Below are 20,394 nucleotides of genomic sequence, written 5' to 3'. Positions count from 1 at the left end.
GACAGATCCTCAAAGATGGCTTTAGATTGTTCCTGGAGGTGAAGATTAAACTGCCCAAGCTCAGAGTTGAGACGGGCTGTATGAGCCTGAAATGAACGAATTGGAATGAAGCCTAATAACAATAGCAAAAGGTTTTAATCAATTAAAAGCAGCATTCTCTAATGACCAGGCATAGTCATTTTAAATACAAGAAGAAAAATGAATTTTATGGATAAATGTCATTTGTGTGTGAGTATGTGTGGTATCATTTTAGAGTTTTGGTATTGGGGATGAAGCCCATGACTGCATACAAACTCTCCCCAGCCCCTGGTGAGTGTTTTGCATCATGCGATCTTCTACCTCCATGAAGCGGTCATGGGGATCAGCTCCTGATGCCTGCAGTTCGAATGCTGTGTTGGGAGGTTATGACTGTTAACTTGACACAACCTACAATCACACTACAGAGGGTTTTAATGAGAAATATCTCTCTAGGATCCATTGATGTAAAAAGACTCAGCCCACTGTGGGTGACACTGTTCCCTAGGCAGGGTGTCCTGAGCAGTATGAGAGGAGGAAGCCAGCTGAGGGCAAGCAGGGATCCATGTGTTTTCCTGTCTCTGTTGGGACCATGGATGTGCCCCACTGCTTTAAGTTCCTGCCTTGACTTCCCTGCAATAACAGACTGCACCTGGAGTTGTGAGCCAATGAAACCCCTCTTCCCAGAGCTGCCTTTAGTCAGGGTATCCATCACAGTAACAGAAATGAAGCTAAAACAGATGCTCAGGGCGTTACCCACACGGGGTCTCAGACCCTTCTCACCCCACCATGTCCCGGATGTCATCACAGTTCTCTCCCTCTGTTCCAAACAGTCCAGAGAGCTGCGATACTCTTCTTACATTCTGCTTCAGGAAATATCAGAGGGGGAGAGTGGACTCATTTCACCCAGTCTAAGAAGACAAAAAGTACCCCCTGTCACTGGAAGCCACTCCTCTGAAACTGAGGACACTTTGTGGTCAAATCTGATTTCCTAAAGGATAAAATTTAAATGTCTATGTCACTGAATGCTTTTTGAAATAGTCATTTGCCTGTACACTGAGGAGGTTCTACAGACTGATACTCAGTTTGGGGAGCGGGTATATGTATTTTTGATTTGTTAATAATGATATTTATCTTTAATAAAAGTTAAATTAAGAGCAGCATAGTGCGTGTGGGTGGTTCTAACTTACAGCTCCTCTGAAGTTATCCATATCTGTATGGTCTAAATTTGTCTTTTTTTTTTCATTGATGTTTGTGTCTGGAATTTTTTTATTTGGCTTTGATTTTGTATGCTTAGAAAAGTATTGCTGAACAGTTTTGTTTATGTTTGAAATATAAGAGGACTTCTTGTTTCACTCATATTTTGGAGGCAACGCCACAGAATGGATGGCTCAACACTTTCATGACAGGAGATTAGAGAGATGGTCTCTCTGCCAAAGAAGGTACAGTATAGGGGATAAAAAAAACTGTTTGTATAACAAGAAGAATGTTTTTAGAAGGAACTGACTTGACCAACACTTTGACCTCCAACTTCTAGAACTGCCTGATATTTAAGCTGACATAAAAGATATCTGTTCAGGAAGCCCAAATGAATAAAACAAGACTAGATAATCTGGGACTAGAGGATAGCTGTCTTTATAATGTGATACATGGAATTTTGCTATGGTTCCCTGTGATTTTCTGCCCTATTCTCCAGGACAGAGTTGGGTGAGACAGCACAGCTGTGGCTATGCCATATTGCACGGCAAAACAGATTTTGTGGATGTAATTGAAGTTCAGGATCAGTTGACTTTGAGTCCATTAAAGGGGCATGGCTTGAATGGGTGCAGACTGGGAGCTTTTTGAAGAGGAGATTGCTCTGACTGCACCGAGCTTCCAGGGTGGGGAAAGAGCCATGCCACAGCTGTTGATGGGTGTGTACTGGGAATGGGGGCCCTCAGCTAACATCCAGGGAGGAGATGGAACCTCAAGCCTGCAGAGCCTGCTGAGCTGAAGCTGCTCGCATTTACCCAGTTCCTCCTGGGATAGCCTTGCTGTGAGAACTCATTCAGCTAACAGCCTTTAAGATATTGGCCCACTCTGGACATTGTTTTATGTAGTATAAGTACAGACAAAAAGCATCCATGGTGCTCTTTTTCTGCTGGTGTAAGATTCCCCTCTGTATGCTATGAATATGTTTTATTACCCTTGGTTAATAAGGATGATGTTTTCACCTATGGCAGGGCTCAATAGAGCTAGGCAGGGAAAACTAAGCTGAATGTAGGGAGATAGAAGGCAGAGTCAGGTAGACACCGTGTAGCTGCAGAAGGAGAAAGGTGCTGAAACCTTGCCAGTAGTGTGATACATAGATTAATAGAAATGGGTTAATTGAAGAGGTAAGAGATAGCTAGAAATATACCTGAGCCATTGGCCAAACAGCGTTGCAATTAATAGAGTTTTGTGTGATTATTCAGGCCGGGGAGGCCAGAAAATGATTGTGCAATACCATTTGCATAGCCTTTCCTTGACAAACATGGCAGGCCTCCTGCCTTCAGAACTGCAAGGTAGCAAGCAGGTGTTTAATGTTCACTCTAATTAGTTGCACGATGTGGTGGTTAGTTTTTAATGTTGGCCTTACACAAGCAAGAGACGTCTGGGAAGAGCAAATTTCCACTGTGGAATTAATTAAACCTATTGGCCTATGGGTATGTTTTGGGGGCATTTTCTTGATTGATTATTGATGTGGGAGGGACAGTCTGCTATGGGTGGACAATCCTTGGACACCTGGATTGTATGAGAAACACACTGAGCAAGCCGTATAAAGCAAGCAGTAAGCGGCCCTTCTTCTTAGCCTCTGCTTCAGTTCCTACCTCCAGGTTCCTGCCCTGATTTCCCTTGTGATGGGGTGGGACCTGAGGGTGGTCAGTTGATTGCCTCCCAGATTGCCTTTGCTCAGTATTTTATCACAGCAATAGAGAGTAAACTAGAGTAGAAATTGGCCCCGGAAAGTAGACCATGGCTGTGACACATCTAAACACAGTTGGGAAGATTGTGGAAATGTTTGAGCTCTGCACTAGCAAAACCACCGAGTACTCAGAGCTTACCCTGATCTTCTGTAAGAGTTTGGGAGGTGAGACTACTGAGATCAGTGCAGGCAGTGGAGGCCTTACTTGAAATTTTGAGAGTTTCAGGCAAATTTGAGAGTTTCTCAAAGATTCTATCAGTACCATTCATGTGAATTAAGAACCTGTTGTGCCTAACTATGTGAGGCTGAAAATTCAGATGTGATTCAGAGGAGACCAGCATGAAATAAAGTCTTCTGGAAATACATCCTTGGGGTCAGCACACAGAAGCTGCAGTCCAGAGAGAGGCAAAGCTGCATTTGATGCTGGCAGCTGGTTATGTGCAAGAGTCTTCCATGTGGTGCTGGTTTTAGCAGTATGAGAGCTGAGGAGCTGAAGAGATCACGGAGAGCAGCTGAGGGTTGGCACGGTGAGAGGCCAGGAGACGCCACTCATGAAGGTGCAGCCTCAGTAGCAGTGAAAACTGCAGGATTGAAGGGGTCATGGGGAGAAGCTGACACTTGGTCCTCAAAGAGGGAAAAGGAATTCATTCATGAAGGTGCAGTCAGTAGAGGCCCCAGCACACTGGAGATGCCAGGACCACGGGGTGCCCACCAAGGATGGCAGAAGGTGTGGAGGGAAACTGGCCTGACCTTGGAAGGCAAGCTGTGGGTGCTGCAGGTGGCAAATTCAGCAAGGTGAAGTCCCAAGATTTTTGGAACCCAGAAGATCATGAGCGAAGCTCTGAGTCAGGGACTAACGTATTTATACTGCTCGGTTTTGGTTTTGCTTTGGCATGGTTAAAATGAGAAATATATAACTAATTGGTGTCTATGTGAGTGTGAGTGTGCACACCCACTCGCACACATGCACACATGCATGCACGCATGCACGCAGGTACCCTCTGAGGCCTGAAGAGCACGTGAAGCTGGAGTTATAGGAAGTGATAAAGCCATGTTTTATGGATTCTGGGAACTGAACTCAGGTCCTCTAGAAGAGCAGGAAGTTTTCTTAAGCACTGAGATATTTCTCTGACTCCTTTATATGCTTCTTAGAGATTTATTTTATGTTTGCCAGCATACATATATGTGTACCACATGTGTGTGTGTAGTAGGAGCTGCGGGCTGTGTTCCTGCCGCCCCAGCTCCTGGTCGCCTGGCTAGCTTATGCCCCGAAATAACAACACACAAACTGTATTCTTTTAAACACTGCTTGTCCCATTATATCTAGCCTCTTCTCGGCTAACTCTCGCACCTGGACTAGCCCATTTCTAATAATGTGTGTAGCACCCCAAGGTGTGCTTACTGGGAAGATTCTAGCCTACATCGATCCTGGGTTGGAGCTTCATCATGTCTGCCCCAGAGAACAGAACTAAGGCGTATGAGCTCACTTCCTCTTCCTCCCAGCATTCTGTTCTGTTTACTCCACCCACCTATGTTCTAACCTATCAGGGCAAGCAGTTTCTTTATTGATTAACCAATGAAATCAACAGATTGATATATGACACTCCCACATCATGTGTGCACTGCCTACAGAGGCTGGGAAAGCCTAGAATCCTTGGAACTGGAGTCACAAACAGCTATGAACTGCCATATGGGTGCTGAGAATTGAACTTGGGTCCTCTGCAAGAGCAGCTAGTGTTTTAACCACTAAGATATTTCTCTAGCTTTTAATTTACTTTTGATTTTTATAGAAGTCTGTAGTTGAGATATTTTGGACATTTAAAAAGACTTTGTTTTTTAAGAGATTGGACTTTAACACTGTTGAAAAATTTAAAGCCTATGAGAGTTTTAAACATACACTTGTTTTATATTGTGTCATATACAAGAGACCTTAGGGATAAATCAAAAAGAAAGGCTATGGTTTAAGAGGGATGTATTTGTGTGTTGACAAGGGGTCAATTGTGTCTCTGAGTTTTTTGTCAACCTGGTACAAGTTAGGTTATCTTGAAGGAACTGAGAAATTAACTTCATCAGATTTGCCTGTGGGAAAATCCTTGTGGTCTTTTATTAATGATTGACATGGGAGGGTTCAGCTCACTGTGGGCAGCACCAACCCTGGAAGGTGATCTTGAGTCATGTAAGAAAGCAAACTGAGCACACTGTGAAGAACAAGCCAGTAAGCAACACTGCTCTGTGGCCTCTGCTTCAGTTCCTGTCCCCAGTTCCTTGCCCTGATGTCCCCCAGTGATGGAGTGCGACCTGAGAGTTGTAGGCTGAAGCAAACCCTTCCCAGGTTGCTTTTGATCATGGTATTCATCACAGTGATGGAAGGATCTGGACAGTGGGAGTAGAGAACATGCTTAGGAATAAGAATTAGGGCTGGCAATGTGGCCCAGTGGGTAAGGGCGCTTGGCACATGAGCCTGACCCTTGAGTTTGATTCCTGGGACCCTACAATGGAAGGAGGGGAAGTGAGTAATAGAAGTTGTCCTCTGACTTCCAAATGTGTGCTGTGGCACACCTGTCCTCACACTCTCATACATCAAACACACACAATAATAATAAATAAAACATTAAAAACTCAGGAAAATAGAAAGGAGTTAATACTCTTAGAGACAGGAACAGAAGAAGCAACATAAAGAGAATAATAGTAATATATATAAAAAAACAGGACAGTGAATGAGAACCTGGAAATCAAGAAAATGGCAATAGAAAAAAAAACATGTTCCCATAAGTCAGAAACTCAAACTGATCAGATGAACCACCCTCTCTTCTCTCCAAGGATAGTAATCTGAACTCTGTCACCTAGTTTATCTAGGAACAAGGGTTTCTAGGAGATGTGTCTTAGTCCTCTTGTGTTGTTATACCAAAACACCCAAGGCTGGGACATTTAAAAAGAACAGATACGCGTTTCTCATAGTTGTAAATGCCAAGCAGCCCAAGAACAAGGACTTGTCAGGCTTCTGGTCAACCAGTGACCTGAGTTTCATCAACCCACACCCCAAGTTTAAGCTGGTGGGCTACACAAGGTAACAGTCGGGTCTGGGGCTATCTCTGACTGCAGGGGCAGAAGCATCTTCTAGTGTTTTTCCTAGGCTGCTCTGGAATGTTCCTTGTTCTCTGGGCTTAGTTGTGGCCTCTACTGACTCAGGTCCACTCTGACATTCTGTCAGGCTGTGCATTGATTCTCTGCCACCGGACACTGCTCTGCTGCTGTGGGGGTGTTGTGAGTGTAACGGGAGTCGGTTTCTGTTGACTGTAACTGGAAACCCTAATTAGTGTGTACATAAAGCCTACAGCAAAAATCAGACCTCTTGGGGAAAGGCCAGAATCCCCCTTCAAAAGGGTCCACTGCCCTCGACTACTGCGGAGCCCAAGTAAGGCCTGAGCCACAGCCCTTTTCACTCTGCATCTCTAAAGTGACAGCTGAGATTCTGCTCAGCAGCAAACCATAGATAGAGCCCCTGTTCAGGGAGGGGAATCACTTAAGAGCCAGGAGCACAGGTGTGACCCCACAGAGAAAGTAGCTGAGATCAGTGAGATAACTGTGTGTACCAGAATGTGAGTTAGCTAGAACCACAGAAAACATTGGTTGCCAGAGTTCCCCTTACCACCTACCAAGACACCTTATCTAATGTAAGTGGTTGTCATCAAACAGAGGACTAAAAGGGCAAAGAATGAGATTTAATTTCGCAGAGGCAGATGTTTGTGGAAGCTCAGACAGATGGCAACTAAAGCTGGAAGAAGTTGAGGGAGGAGTTGTAGGATTAATGGTTCCAGATTTTTTATGTCTCATATTTCTGTCTGCTGTATTTTTAAAATCTTATGATTCTATCATATCTCCCGTCTTTCTCCTGTTTGCTTTCAAATTTACAGCCTTTTTCTTCTATTGAATGTGTATATACACACATACATACATAATTCTTAAAAACAAAAAATACAACCTGCTCATTTCATATAGTATTACTTGTATTTTATGATTTCAGGGCTGACTATTTTGTGTTAGATAATCAATTGGTGCTCCCTTCCTGGGGACGACTATCTCTCCTGCTCTCGAGATGCTTTAGATGCCTGTGGTTTTTTATGGTTGAGGCCTCATGGGCTTTATTGCATATAACATTAGGTATTACCTTCTCTCTAGTCCTCACAAGGTTTTATTTGGGCACCTTAAAAACACAGTCAAATGTGTTTATAGCACTGTGTTCATACCTTCAGAAATGAGTTGTTTCAACAGAGTACAAGAGATGGAAGAGAGAATCTCAAGTGCTGAAAATACAATAGAGGAAATAGACTCATCAGTCAAAGAAAACATTAAATCTAACAAAAGCTTAACACAAGATATCCAGGAAATCTGAGACACCATTAAAAGACCAAACATAAGAATAATAGGGATAGAAGAAGAAGAAGAATTCAAGCTCAAAGGGGTAGAAAGTATATTCAACAAAATCATAGAAGATAACTTTCCCAAACTAAAGAAAGATATGCATATGAAGATAAAGGAAGCTTGCAGTAACCAAACAGACTGCATCAAAAAAGTCCCCTCACCACATAATAATCAAAACACTAAAGATACAGAATAAAGAAAGAATATTAAGAGCTGAAAATGAAAATGGTCAAGTGACATATAAAGGCAGACCTATCAGAATTACATACCCTGACTTTTCAATGGAAACAATGAAAGCCAGAAGGTCCTGGTTAAGCATTATGCAGACATTAAGAGACTATGAATGCCAGCCCAGACTACTATACCAACAAAACTTTCAGTCACCACAGACAGACAAAACAAGATATTCCATGATAGAACCAGATTTAACCAATACCTATCCACAAACCATAACTACACAAAGTACTAGAAGGAAAACTCCAACCCAAGGAAGATGGATACATCCACAAAAACACAGACAGTTGTTGCATGGAAAGAGGCCACATGTTCATCCTGGCTTCCTGGACAGCTTAGACCTGAAATAATCACAGAGGAACTGTATTAATTAAATCACTGCTTGGCCCATTAGCTCTAGCTTCTTATTGGCTAACTCTTACATCTTAATTTAACCCGTCTCCATTAATTTGTGTATCGCCATGTGGCCGTGGCTTACCAGCAAAGTTTCCACATGTCTTACTCTGGTGGTAGATCCATGGCATCTCCCTCCACCTTCCTTCCAGCATTCAGTTCCGTCTTTCCCGCCTACCTACGTTCTGCCCCATCAACAGGCAAAGGTAGTTTCTTTATTCATTAATAGCAATCACAGCACACAGAGGGGACTCCCACATCACCTCCCCTTTTCTGTTTCAATAAAAATTAAGGTTTTAACTTTAACATAGTAAAATTACATACAAAAACAGTTATCAAGCAAGAATTACAATTATATCTATTTTATTTTTATCATAACTGAGGAAAACTATAACTATAAATTCTTCAATTCCATCAAACACTTGCAAAGGATATAATATTACCTAAGTAAACAGGAAGTATACTGTAAGCACAAACTCTAGAATTGACAGAGACATCTCACTGCCTGGACAGTCACCCAAAGTTCTTCTGTAGGGTTGGGGCATCAATCTTCAGCCTACAGGCCCACAGTATCCAGCAGACATTTCCACAAAGCAGAAAATTTCAAGGACAGTTCCGCCTATATTGGCAGTTTGCCAGTCACTTTCTTCTGTATCCTGCACAATGTCTAGCAGACTCTCTCATGAAGCAGGAACCTTGAAGGATCATCACACTTTTACACAAGTTCAGCAGTCATTTCTCTGTAGATCCTGCATGTCCAGTTAAGTAGTCCAGACAAAAGCAGTTTTTGCCCCAATGGCTAGCAAACTCCATGGAGCCTCTTCAATGCCCATCTTTCTCTTGAAGTAGCTGGTGCTGCCAGGAGCAGATGTGTCTCATTGTTATGAAAAGTCCTAAATTTTTAAAGCATTTAAATGCCATAATCTGAAGGTCTCTGAAAGATCTGATGAATAACTAACTGAAATATATCTCTATATATCCAGAAAACCTAACTAATATGACTACAAGCTTGACTATTATAGATGTTTAACTATTAACCTATATTTCTTAATTATATATTACTTTTTAAATGAACTACACAATCACAATACCTTAATTAAGGGCCAAAATATACATATACACTATAACAAAATTTACCTTAAATTTCTATCAATAAACCAAGATCCATACCAATGCAAATTATTCATATCTATATCATATCCCCCTTTAAATGTAAACAAACAATTATAAACAGTATTTGGGAGTATGGGTGTAGTTCTGTCCATACAGATGTTTGGGGGCACTGTTAATCAGGTCTTTCATGGTGTATCCTGTGAGCTAGGTTCATCTCAGTCATCAGCTGAGCAAAGTACTTTCTTTGTGGTGGTTTTCACAGCAACCTTTCAGGGGGTCTTGTTCCATAAAACCATATTAGTCTGGAAGCAATCCACAGGTTCTTATCTTTTGTGGAAATAAGAGAAGAACCTCTTTCCAATATATCCTTAGACCCAAATTTGGAAGTCATGATACCTTTATAATATACATACTGATTTAGCTTAGCAGCCCATACAATGAAATGTGTCTCTGTACTTAGCTCATTTACTGTCAAAAAAAAAAACAAAGATAACACAGTAATATACATAATCCAGGCTCTCTGTGTATAGTCCATCTTTACGTGGTTTATTTTTTTTACTCCTTTTAATCTAGGACTGTCTGTACTCTGTCTCTTTAAAGACTTTTTTAAGCATTAATTTTATTTTATGACTCTCTATATTCGTTTTCTTCTCTCTTCCAAGCTTATATACATTTACCCAACACTATGACTCGTCTGGATTTGTCTTTATTGCATATCTGTAAATCTTTACTGTCCAGGAGAACTTTAAAGACGATAAGCAGCTTGATTGCAGCTGCTCTGGATGCTGGCTCCACCTCTCTCCACTTTTAAACTGATAGAAGCACCACCACTGTTAGCTCTAGGGCCACCAGGCAGGAGCCATACTCAGCACCCCAACCCTGAGAGTGAGCTTGCAGCACATATACCCTTTTTATCTGAGTAACAGCCAAATCTGCTTTGCAGAGCACTGCACATCCTGAAAACATCTCTGTGTATGGTGGCGGGAATCAGCCATGCTCTTCTACTTGTGCAAGCCTATTAGACTGATCCCACTGCCTTCCAAGGCAGGGAGTGCTGAGCCATGGGCATGGTCTCAGCTACTTTCTGCCCAACCCCAAGTGGGCACACAAACACTCGAGCCAACAAATACCATTCAAATGCTCTATAGCCAGAGTTCATGCTGGCAGAACAGCCCAGGAAGTGGTGTTTTAAAACTGCACAGCTTTTTTTCTGCTATGGCTGAGTAGGAAAACCTCTCTTAATGGAACTGTGGCATGCCACCAGCAAACAGCAAGAAGTTGTGTTAAACTCTGTATTTTTTTTTAATTTAGAATTCCTTTTCAAACCCTCTCAGGTTTTATGTGGATTTAGTTGGCCATGTTGGCACCAATCTCTTGTTTTAACCAATACCTAGTCACACACCAGCACTACACAAAGTACTAGAAGGAAAACTCCAACCCAAGGAAGATGGCTACATCCACAAAAATACAGACAATAGATGATCTCAGAGCAGCAAATCCCAAAGAAGGGAAACACACACACACACAATAACATCATCAACAACAAAAACTAAAATAACAGAAACAAGCAATCACTGGTCATTATATCCCTTAATATAAATGGACTCAACTCACTGATAAAAAGGCACAGGCTAACAGATTGGAAATGAAAACAGAATCCATCCTTCTGCTACATACCAGAAAAACATTTCAACCACAAAGACAGGCATCACCTCAGAGTAAAAGATTTGGAAAAAATTTCTAATTAAATGGACCTAAGAAACAAGCTGATATAGCTATCCTAATATCTAACAAAATACACTTCAAACTAAAATTAATCAAAAGAGACAGAGAAGGACATTTTCACAGGGAAAATGCATCAAGAGGAAATCTCAATACTGAACGTCTATGCCCTAAATACAAGGGCACCCGCATATGTAAAAGAAACACTTCTAAAGCTCAAATCACACATTAAACCCTACACACTAATAGTGAGAGACTTCAACACCCAGCTCTCACCATTGGACAGGTCTGTCAGACAGAAAATTAACAGAGAAATAAGGGAACTAACAGATGTTATGATTCAAATGGGCTTAACTGACATCTATAGAATATCCATCCAAATATAAAATTATATACCCTTTTCTCAACATCTCATGGAATGGTCTCAAAAATTGACCACATACTAGGTAACAAAGAAAACCTCAACAGATAAAAAACAAAAATTGGAATAAGCCCATGTGTCTTATCAGATAATCATGGCTTAAAATTAGAATTCAAGAGCAACACTAATTTAAGAAAGACCACAAACACATAAAAATTAAACAGTTTTCACCTGAATCAGCAATGGGTCAAAGAAGAAATAAAGGAAGCAGTTAAAGACTTCCTAAAATTCAATGAAAGTGACCTCACAATGTACCTAAATTTATGGGACACAATGAAAGAAGTTTAAGAGGAAAGTTCATAGCAGTAAAAGCTTATATAAAGAAGTTGGAAAAATCTCACACTAGCAAGTTCATTTGAAAACTCTAGAACAAAAAGTAGCAAACTCACCCAGGTGGACAAGATGGCACGAAATAATCAAATAGAGACCTGAAATCAACAAAATAGAAACAAAGAAAACAATATAGAAAATCAATGAGACAAAGAGTTGGTTCTTCAAGAAGAACCAACAGAACAGACAAACCTTTTTCAAAACTAACCAAAAGGCAGAGAGAAAATACCCAAATTAACAAAAACAGAAATAAAAGGGGGGACAAAAACCAGACATTGAAGAAATCCAAAGAATCATTAGGTCATATTTTGAAAACCTGTACTCCACAAAATTGGAAAATTTAAAGGAAATGGACAACTTTCTGGACAAATATCACTTACCAAATTAAATCAAGACTAGATAATCAAATTAAATAGACCTATGACTGTTAAAGAAGTGGAAACAGTCATTAAAACTCTCCCAAACGAAGAAAATCCCGGGACCAGATGGTGTCAGCTTAGAATTCTACAAGATTTTAAACGAACTAATACCAATACTCCTCAAATTGTTCCACACAATAGAAACAGAAGGAATATTGCCAAACTCCTTTTATGAGGCTACAATTACCCTGATAACCAAACCACATAAAGATATTACTAAGAAAGAGAACTACACACCAAATTCACTCATGAACATTGATGCAAAAATACTAAATAAAACACTGGAAAGCTGAATCCAAGAACACATCAGAAATATCATCTACCATGATCAAGTCAGCTTCATTCCACAGATGCAGGGATGAATCAACATATGAAAATGTGTCAATGTAATCCACCATATAAACAAACTGAAAAAAAAACACATGATCATCTTATTAGATGCTGAAAAAAACCTTTGGCAAAATACAGCATCTGTTCATGATAAAGGTATTGAAGAGAGTAGGGTTACAAGGAACACACCTAAACATAATATAAACAATATACATCAAACCAATAGCCAACATCAAACTAAATGAAGAGAAACTCAAAGCGATCTCACTGAAATCAGGAACAAGATAAGGTTGTCCACTCTCTCCATATCTATTCAATATAATTCTTGAGGGTTTAGCTAGAGCAATAAGACACAGAAGGAGGTCAAGGGGATATAAATTGGGAAAGAAGTCAAACTCTCACTATTTGTTGATGATATGATAAGTGGCCCCAAAATTTCTACCAAAAACTTCTACAACTCATAAACACTTTCAGTAATATAGCAGGATACAAGATTAGCTAAAAAAAAAAATCAGTAGCCGTCCTTTACAAAGATGATAAATGGGCTGAGACAGAAATCAGAGAAATATCACCCTTCACAATAGCCACTAATATCATAATAAGTGGAAGACCTGGATGACAAGAACATTAATTCTTTGAAGAAAGAACTTGAAGAAGACACCAGAAAACGAAAAGATCACCAATGCTCTAGGTAGGTAAAAAATTAGCATAGTAAAAATTTCAATCTTACCAAAAGCAATCTACAGATTCAATGCAAAGCCCATCAGAATACTATAAAGTGGAGGGAAAGAATGGGAAGGGAACAGAGAAAAATATATAGCTCCATAAAAAACAATAACAAATAAAATATTAAAAAAGAAAATTGTTTGATCTGAGTTAAAAGAAGAAAAACACACACATACACACACACACAAACAACCTCCAGTGTAGACAGACAAGGCAGGCATTCCTGCTTTGTGCGGGTGATTTCTCACAGCACACCTTGTATACGAAGCAGTGCGCAGGTGCTGGCTGGTACACAAGCAGTGAGAGGGTGAAGGTCGGCTGAGCTTACAGTGTCAGAGGTCATGGTTTGACAGGTCGTCTTACTCCTAAGCTTCAAGGAACCAGCCCAGCCTCCTGCAGCTGAGAGCTGAGTCGTTTTTCATAACACACTTCTCTTTTCTGGGGAGAGACAGACCCAAGGTGGGTGAAGAGGTCCTCTCCCACCTCGCAGGAGCAGAGGAGGCAGAACTAGTGGATCCAATGTGGTCAGCAGTTACCAGGCTGAGGAGCCATGTGGTCCAGCTGCAAGGGGGAGCCAGGGCCGCGGTGTAGGTGCCATTTCATTTCAGTTATGGAGCTCTATGTGTGGCTGAGGCAGGGGTTTAACAATGGGAGAGAAGAAGGAAGAGGGGAGAAGCTGGGGTGGGAACCTACTGTCTGGTCTATGGTTGTGCTGCCTCTGGTGGCCATGGCAACCTTCATGGAGTCAAATGTCCTGTTCTGTTTGTTCTTCCAATTTTGTGCAAATTCCTGGTTTGTCAACTCTACTTTGGAATCATACAGAGAAAGAGATTATAGGAAAAATGGATCTTATTCGATCAAAATGGTGTAATGGAAACCACTCTAAGTGTTCTTCTACGAAGACTGTGAAGGGCATTAGCAACAGCCAGCAAAAATCTTACACACACTTGTCATCCTTTCAGCTAAAGACCCCAGTGTGGTGTCTCACAAACCACAGAGCTAATGCAAAAGGGCTGTTAACGGGAACATTGCTTACCTTAGCAAAATATTGAAACAATGCTCACATTCAAGGAAAAATATGTAATAAACAGTGAAGGGAAGTATGGAGCCCATGGTCAACGAGCTCACAGAAGCCTTTGAGCTGTGGACAACAAAGCCGTTTCTCCTTCTGTGATGAGGGTCAGAGCCTGTGGTCTGTTTTAAGGTTTCCAAGTAAATTAGCATGATGGGGGAATGATGCCCAGCTCCTCTGAGCCCATGGAGCTTTTGCAAGCTGCAGGGAAAAGAGAAACTGGGCTCAGGAGACCAATTGAAAGGTGGTCATGGGACCTCACAAGAAGTATCTTTACGGCATGACACACTCAAAGTAGTACAAGCTGTCTGCTTTACAGCCTTGGCTCTGGAGTTCTTCCAGGAAGTTCTCCTAATAACCCTTCACATCCCCCTAGGACCCCTGGCTGCCAGTTCCCAGGTGGTTCTGTATTAGGTAATAACAGCAGATGGCATCATGAGAGGTAGCGAGGGGACTCAGTCAGAGAAGTGTCTGTTGTGCAAGCATGAGAACATGAGTGTGAACCCAGCATCCCCAGCTGACTTTGGTGGCATGAGCCTGGAATCTCAGCTCTGGGCAAGCAGAGGCAGGAGGATCCCTGAGGCTTGCTGGCTGGCCAGTCTGGCTGAATTAATGACTTACAGGTTCATAAATAAAGTGAAGAGCGATGGAGTAACACACCTGGCATCGTCCTCTGACTTCTGCGTGTGTGTGCACATCTGTGCACAGGTGTCAGCATGCACACCCCGCTGTGGTGATACATGAACATACAAACACAAGGAAATAGCATTGCCTAACTTCTGTATATTAGATGACATCTCCCAGCCTTCTTTGCACTAGGATTAAGATCATGTGATCAGTTATAGCCAAATTGGTCATACCCCACTATGTCTTCTGCGCACAACACACAGAATATGTGCGCTCACCAAGTTTTTTCTTCATATCCTTGGTGGTGATTTCTGAGACCCTTGCTGATACATTAGAGCTTCAGTTGGACATGGTTTGGTCTCGGAGGACTATGGAATGCTGACCTCTGAGAGAGCAAAAGCCAACAGTCCCTGCACATGAGAGCCTGTGCAGTTCTTCTGTAATGTCCTGTCAGTCAGAGCAGTGTGTGTGTGCTTCCAGTCTGGTGTTTCCTCCCTTAGAACTATTAAATATGAATAACATGACTGCTAAATATGAATGACTTCAAAGATAAACATGAATGAAATTGGATCTACACCTGTAGCTCTGGAGAATTGTAAAGACGGGGATGACATTTGCCTCAGGGAAACTGGAGTCCTTCCTATAGTGAGGGTAATGAGAGGTGGGTCCCCTCTGTGGTGATAACCTCTGATACTGCCACTCCAGAGCTACCTTTACAGTATTAAGTCACTCAGTTTACAGCCTTCAGGTTAATACCTTTGAAAACAACGTGATAAGGAAAATTTTTCCGGGCAATAAGGCAATATACTGACAATAAGCAGAGTTATACCAAGCGAGTTTATGTGAGCGAACACATACCATCAGTGATTAACAGTGTGTTAGTCATTGTTCCCTTTGTAACTCATAGCCTCTCCAATGAGGCAGAAGGTTAAGATCCTTCTGTTCACAAGTAGTGGTTATGATTTCCTGTGAGCCCTTCCTTTCTTCCCTCAGATTTTCCTCCTTGGTGCCTGTTGACCAGCTATGAGCTGTCCTATGGCAGCGAGTGTCATTGATTGACTGTTAGGAATATTTCCTGACATGAGCTCTCTGCCAATGCAAATCCCCAATCAAACCAAATCAAAACAAGCCAGATTAAAAGATATCCAGGTTTAATGGGAGTTCTGCATTCTCTGGTGGCCTGGAGACCACGCGTTGCGTTCCTCTTTTGGGAGTTCATTTAAATACTTTTGGGAGTAGTCCTCACCTACCCCACCACCACCACCAGGGAGAGGTCATGACCAGGCCTGCTGGAATTTGGAGTCCAGATCATTACAATTCTCAGGCCTGGAGGCTGGGATAGATGCAAGGGGCTGGGGTCTATGCTCCCAACCTAACATTGATAAGAATAAGAGCATCTCTGCTGGCACAAGAAATCCAATTAGGTTAAATCAAACAAATCAAAGTGCCCATCGTTGTATTAAGGATGACACTCTCGGGTGGCAGAGAGCATGGCAGGGAAACAGGGCAGGAGGGAGCCTGTGCAGACCCGAAAAACCAGGCATTCTTCCTCTAGGAGGGGTCAGGGCCTGGCATGCTGGGATTTGGAGTCCAGAACAAAGCAACTCCCAGGCCAGGGGCTGGGGCTACACTCCCAACTTAACATTTCAGAGTCTTTGGATATAGCGGTGACAGGAAATTGAAGTGATAATTATGACAGACGTTTAGGCTCTCTTTGGAAAAAGGGCATAGACTCAAGTCTGCCTACTTCCTGCGGGCATGGGGCGATGTGGGAAGGGGAGAGCTGGCTGTTGGCGGATCCATTTTAGCTGGTGGTGTGGCTGGAGAGGCATCCTGTCAGCTGTCATTCCGGAGATGCCGGGTATTTGTTTTATTGAGGGAAGTAAGAAGGCAGGTGTCTAGGAGAAAAAAAATATTGTTATTACTGGACTTTTGTAGTAGGGCTACCCCTGGGATGAGACACAATAGTAGGTGAAACCAGATTTGAGTTGGCAGGTGTCTGTGATCAGGAGAGCTGTTACCAATGGTGTCCCAGGAGCTGGTTGGTGTTGTCCTGGGAGCATTTTGTAGGTTGGTCTTGGCTAGGCAGCAGGAGTAACCTGAAAAATATGCCTAGGACTGGAAAATTAAAACCTTGGATTTTTACCAGACCTGATTTTGGTGTAGCAATGGAACTTTTAGGATCCTGTAAGAGAACTGGCAGAAGGCTATTAGAGGAAATTGAGAACTTTGAGCCTCTCAAGGTTGAAACCTGTTAATCCTGTACTGTGAGGACTGTTAAAGAACAGTCACCTTGAGATGTCAAATGCCTTAGACAGATCTGGGAGAAATAGATGAACAACAACAACAACAACAACAAAAAAAAAAAAAAACGAGGCAGCTTTTGGCCAGCAGGCAATCGCAAGTCCTCTTCTGGTCCTTGGAGAACATCAGGCTTAGAAGCAGTTTTTGCCATTAGCTGTTGAGTGTGAGAGGCCCAAGATTTTTTCCTGTTAGGGGAAGAACATCTTACCTGGGTTGACAGATACGCTGATCGATTCCCTGAGGAAAAAGGCCTTTTGTGCTTTTGTGTGGGTGCTTTGCAACCCAGAGGAAGCCTGGAAACGTAGGTCTTTTTCTTCTAAGAGGACACACATAGGATGCTGCAGAGGCTGGCTTGTCTCTATATTAGAAGCTCTGTATTTTTAAAATGCCTTGGTCTCAGGTCTGTAAAGGTACTTGAGAAAAAAGATTATTGTCTGGTATTTTAAACTGGGTATACAAGTTAAATTTTTAAAGCTGTTGTAATCTGGAAGCACATACATATATAACATTTATAACACAAAAACATAGTTACACATATTGTGACCACATTATTTTAACAGAGAAACAGAACATACTTGGAGATCTGTGTAAGCTTACTAGGCAAGAGAGAGAGTAGAAGGATGGAGGAAAAAGTGGATTTATTGTCAATAGGGAAAGGCGGGGCAGTGCAGAGCAGAGACCAGCAAAACAGCTGGAGAAAGGCAGGGCCTGGCAGGTGCTGGGCCCAGAAGTTGATGGGCAAATGCACTCCAGGAAATGGCGCTGCGTCTATTACTGATGGAAAAGTGCAGCTCCGCGAAGCGCCGCCAAATGCCCTTCTGCAAACTGGCTGCACCGCATTTGGGCAAGTGTGCTCTAGGAACAGGCAGACCCTCATCTTTGTTGGGACTTTACTGCTTTTACAGGCATAGTGCGGCACGCAGCTTCGGGCAAGGCGGATACATAGTGGTGGAGTGCCGTTACCATACTTGAAAAAATAAAACAAACGCGGGCTTTGAGTGTAATTTGCTTTAAATTAGACTGTTACAATTTAAAAATGTTTTAAGTGCCCGCTTAAAGGTGTTTGAAATCAGCTAGGAAATGTAAGAAACCCACTTTAAAAGCATGCCTCTGACACGGGCCCATCGCAGTGCGTCCACTGGAGAGGTAGCACTGAGTCAGTAGGAATATACGTCTAATCTATATGGGGTACATGAGAAATTGGGAGAGAACATCTTCCAGCACCCAAATCCCATCTCAGCAGAAAACCCTGTCTCTGCCGCTGCCGGTCAGGCCTTTTGCATGGCCGTGACTTCAAAAAAAGCCTGAAAAAACAAATGGCTCACCCCTAAACCCTACCCACATGCAGTTTAAAAGGGAAACTCACCAAGTGAAGCCAAACTTGTCTGGCGGAGTGTGTATGCAGGAATGCCAATTTTCCAGCGTGGCCTCGGACCCTGGGCCCTGGGATCCGGACCACGCAGGAAAAAACTAAGGACCCTCGGTGGGACACTCCATAGAATAGGAATAAGAGCAGCTCCGCTGACTGCCCAATGATCCCCATACTCCTGTGGATTCCCTACAATTAATCCAGGAGCAAATCCTTCTGTCCTGTGACCCAAGGCAGTAGGCAACCGAGAGTCACTGGAGCCTTTTCTGTCTTCTTCTCTGCTGAGGTGACACTGGGGGCCATGGGTCCCCAATTGTGGCATGGTCCACTTTCTGTCAGACTTACCATAATTGAAAATGAGTCCAACTCTGTCAGGCTACTGTGACGCCAGGCCTTCTTTTCAGTGTGCTCAGAAGATGTCCCAGGTTGAGTCATAACATTGCTTGCTATCCAGGGTTTATAACTGCGTCCTAAGGAGGCATCTGCCGAGGTTTCTGGGAATGATTAGCACTAAAATTGGGCTGCAAAACACCCTTGAAGACTTTGAGTGTGAAATGTTTAGATGCCCACAGATGGAGTTGTAGATTTTTAGACTTATATCAGCTTCCTTATAGGAATAATTTTTTAAAGATTCATGACTTTACCCCAAATATTACCCATCCACAGACTCAATGCCTCTGGGCTGTAAGACCCACTGGGAATGCTCACATTAGCCTATCCCTCCCTTTCCTGCTGCTGCTGGGGCCCTGCCTGCTGCTTCTGGGGTTTGTTACATTCACACTAATGTCCCCAACAAGGACTCTGCTCTAAGATGTGTGCTGTCACGAGATCTTACCATGATGGGGTTGGTCAGCTTCTTCACACTTTCCTTACAGTGGGGAAATGCATCTCACACTGCACGCATTACATGTTATGGCATGATAAGGCATAGCTTTTGATGGTGCTCATCTTCTATAAGAAAGAGTAGGCTCTAAGACAAGGACAGTGTAGGCAGTAGGGACATGGAAGAATCAGTTCATGTTTATGGATGATTGATGTCAGATATCATGTGTTGCAAGGAGAGGGCCTGCTTGTTCATCCCGCCCACCCGGCTAGCTTACACCTGAAATAATCACACAGAAACTGTATTCATTAAAACACTGCTTGGCCCATTAGCTCTAATTTATTATTGGCTAATTCTTATGTCTTAATTTAACCCAATTCTGTTAATCTGTGTATTGCCATAGGGCTATGGTTTAGGCTTCTGGTCAATGAGAACAGAATTCAGGGAAAAGGAAAGTTTGGTCCACAGTTGTGACCCAGCCACAGAAGAAGCAAGATGTGACTGCCTCACCAAACAAGGTACCAAGCTGTGTGGCTAACATAGACAAGTATAAGTTGTAAGAGTTAATAAGAAGCCTGAGCTAATAAGAAAATCAGTTTATAATTAATGTAGACCTCTGTGTGATTTTTTTGGGGACTTAAGGATTGTGGGAACTGGGCAGGACAGAAGCCCCGACAACAAATGTTGCCCACATGAACAACTGCATCCACATAAAGCCTGAGAGAGCTTGGGAAGTAATTCTAGACAAAAGAGAATAGAGTTAATCACAGCTTATTGATAACAGCATTTTCTCAGGTGGGATTTGTTTGCTAGAGGCTTCCTGACTCAGCTTTAGCTGTAAAATTTTGCAGCTCTTTTAAAAGGGCCTGCCATGAAACACTTAAGTGGTGTTGATGAAAAGCTGACTGCATGCTTTTTGCTTTTCAGCCATAGCAGGAAAAAAAGCTGTGCTCTTTTAACATGCCAGCTTTCTGGGCAGTACTGCCAGTGCAAACTCTGACTCTTTTAGTCAAGAGGTCTGGCTACAGAGCATTTGATTGTGGTTTGTGAGCAAAAAGCTGCAGCTTGCTTGCTGGCAGGGACCTTGAAATGCCATAGAGTTGTGGCAATAAACATGGCTACAGTTGGTG

General features: G+C 42.4%; 1 protein-coding gene across 1 annotated transcript in view; it reads left to right on the top strand.

Annotated features, from left to right (window-relative positions):
* LOC142843600 (beta-1,3-galactosyltransferase 5-like) overlaps positions 1 to 20,394 on the top strand; it is a 120,509-nt gene that overhangs the window by 36,622 nt on the left and 63,493 nt on the right. The gene's annotated exons all lie outside the window — the stretch shown is intronic.

The sequence above is a fragment of the Microtus pennsylvanicus genome, chromosome 1 (genome assembly GCF_037038515.1).
Source record: "Microtus pennsylvanicus isolate mMicPen1 chromosome 1, mMicPen1.hap1, whole genome shotgun sequence".
Lineage (NCBI taxonomy): Eukaryota > Metazoa > Chordata > Mammalia > Rodentia > Cricetidae > Microtus > Microtus pennsylvanicus.
This window is presented reverse-complemented; position numbering and strand designations above follow the sequence as displayed.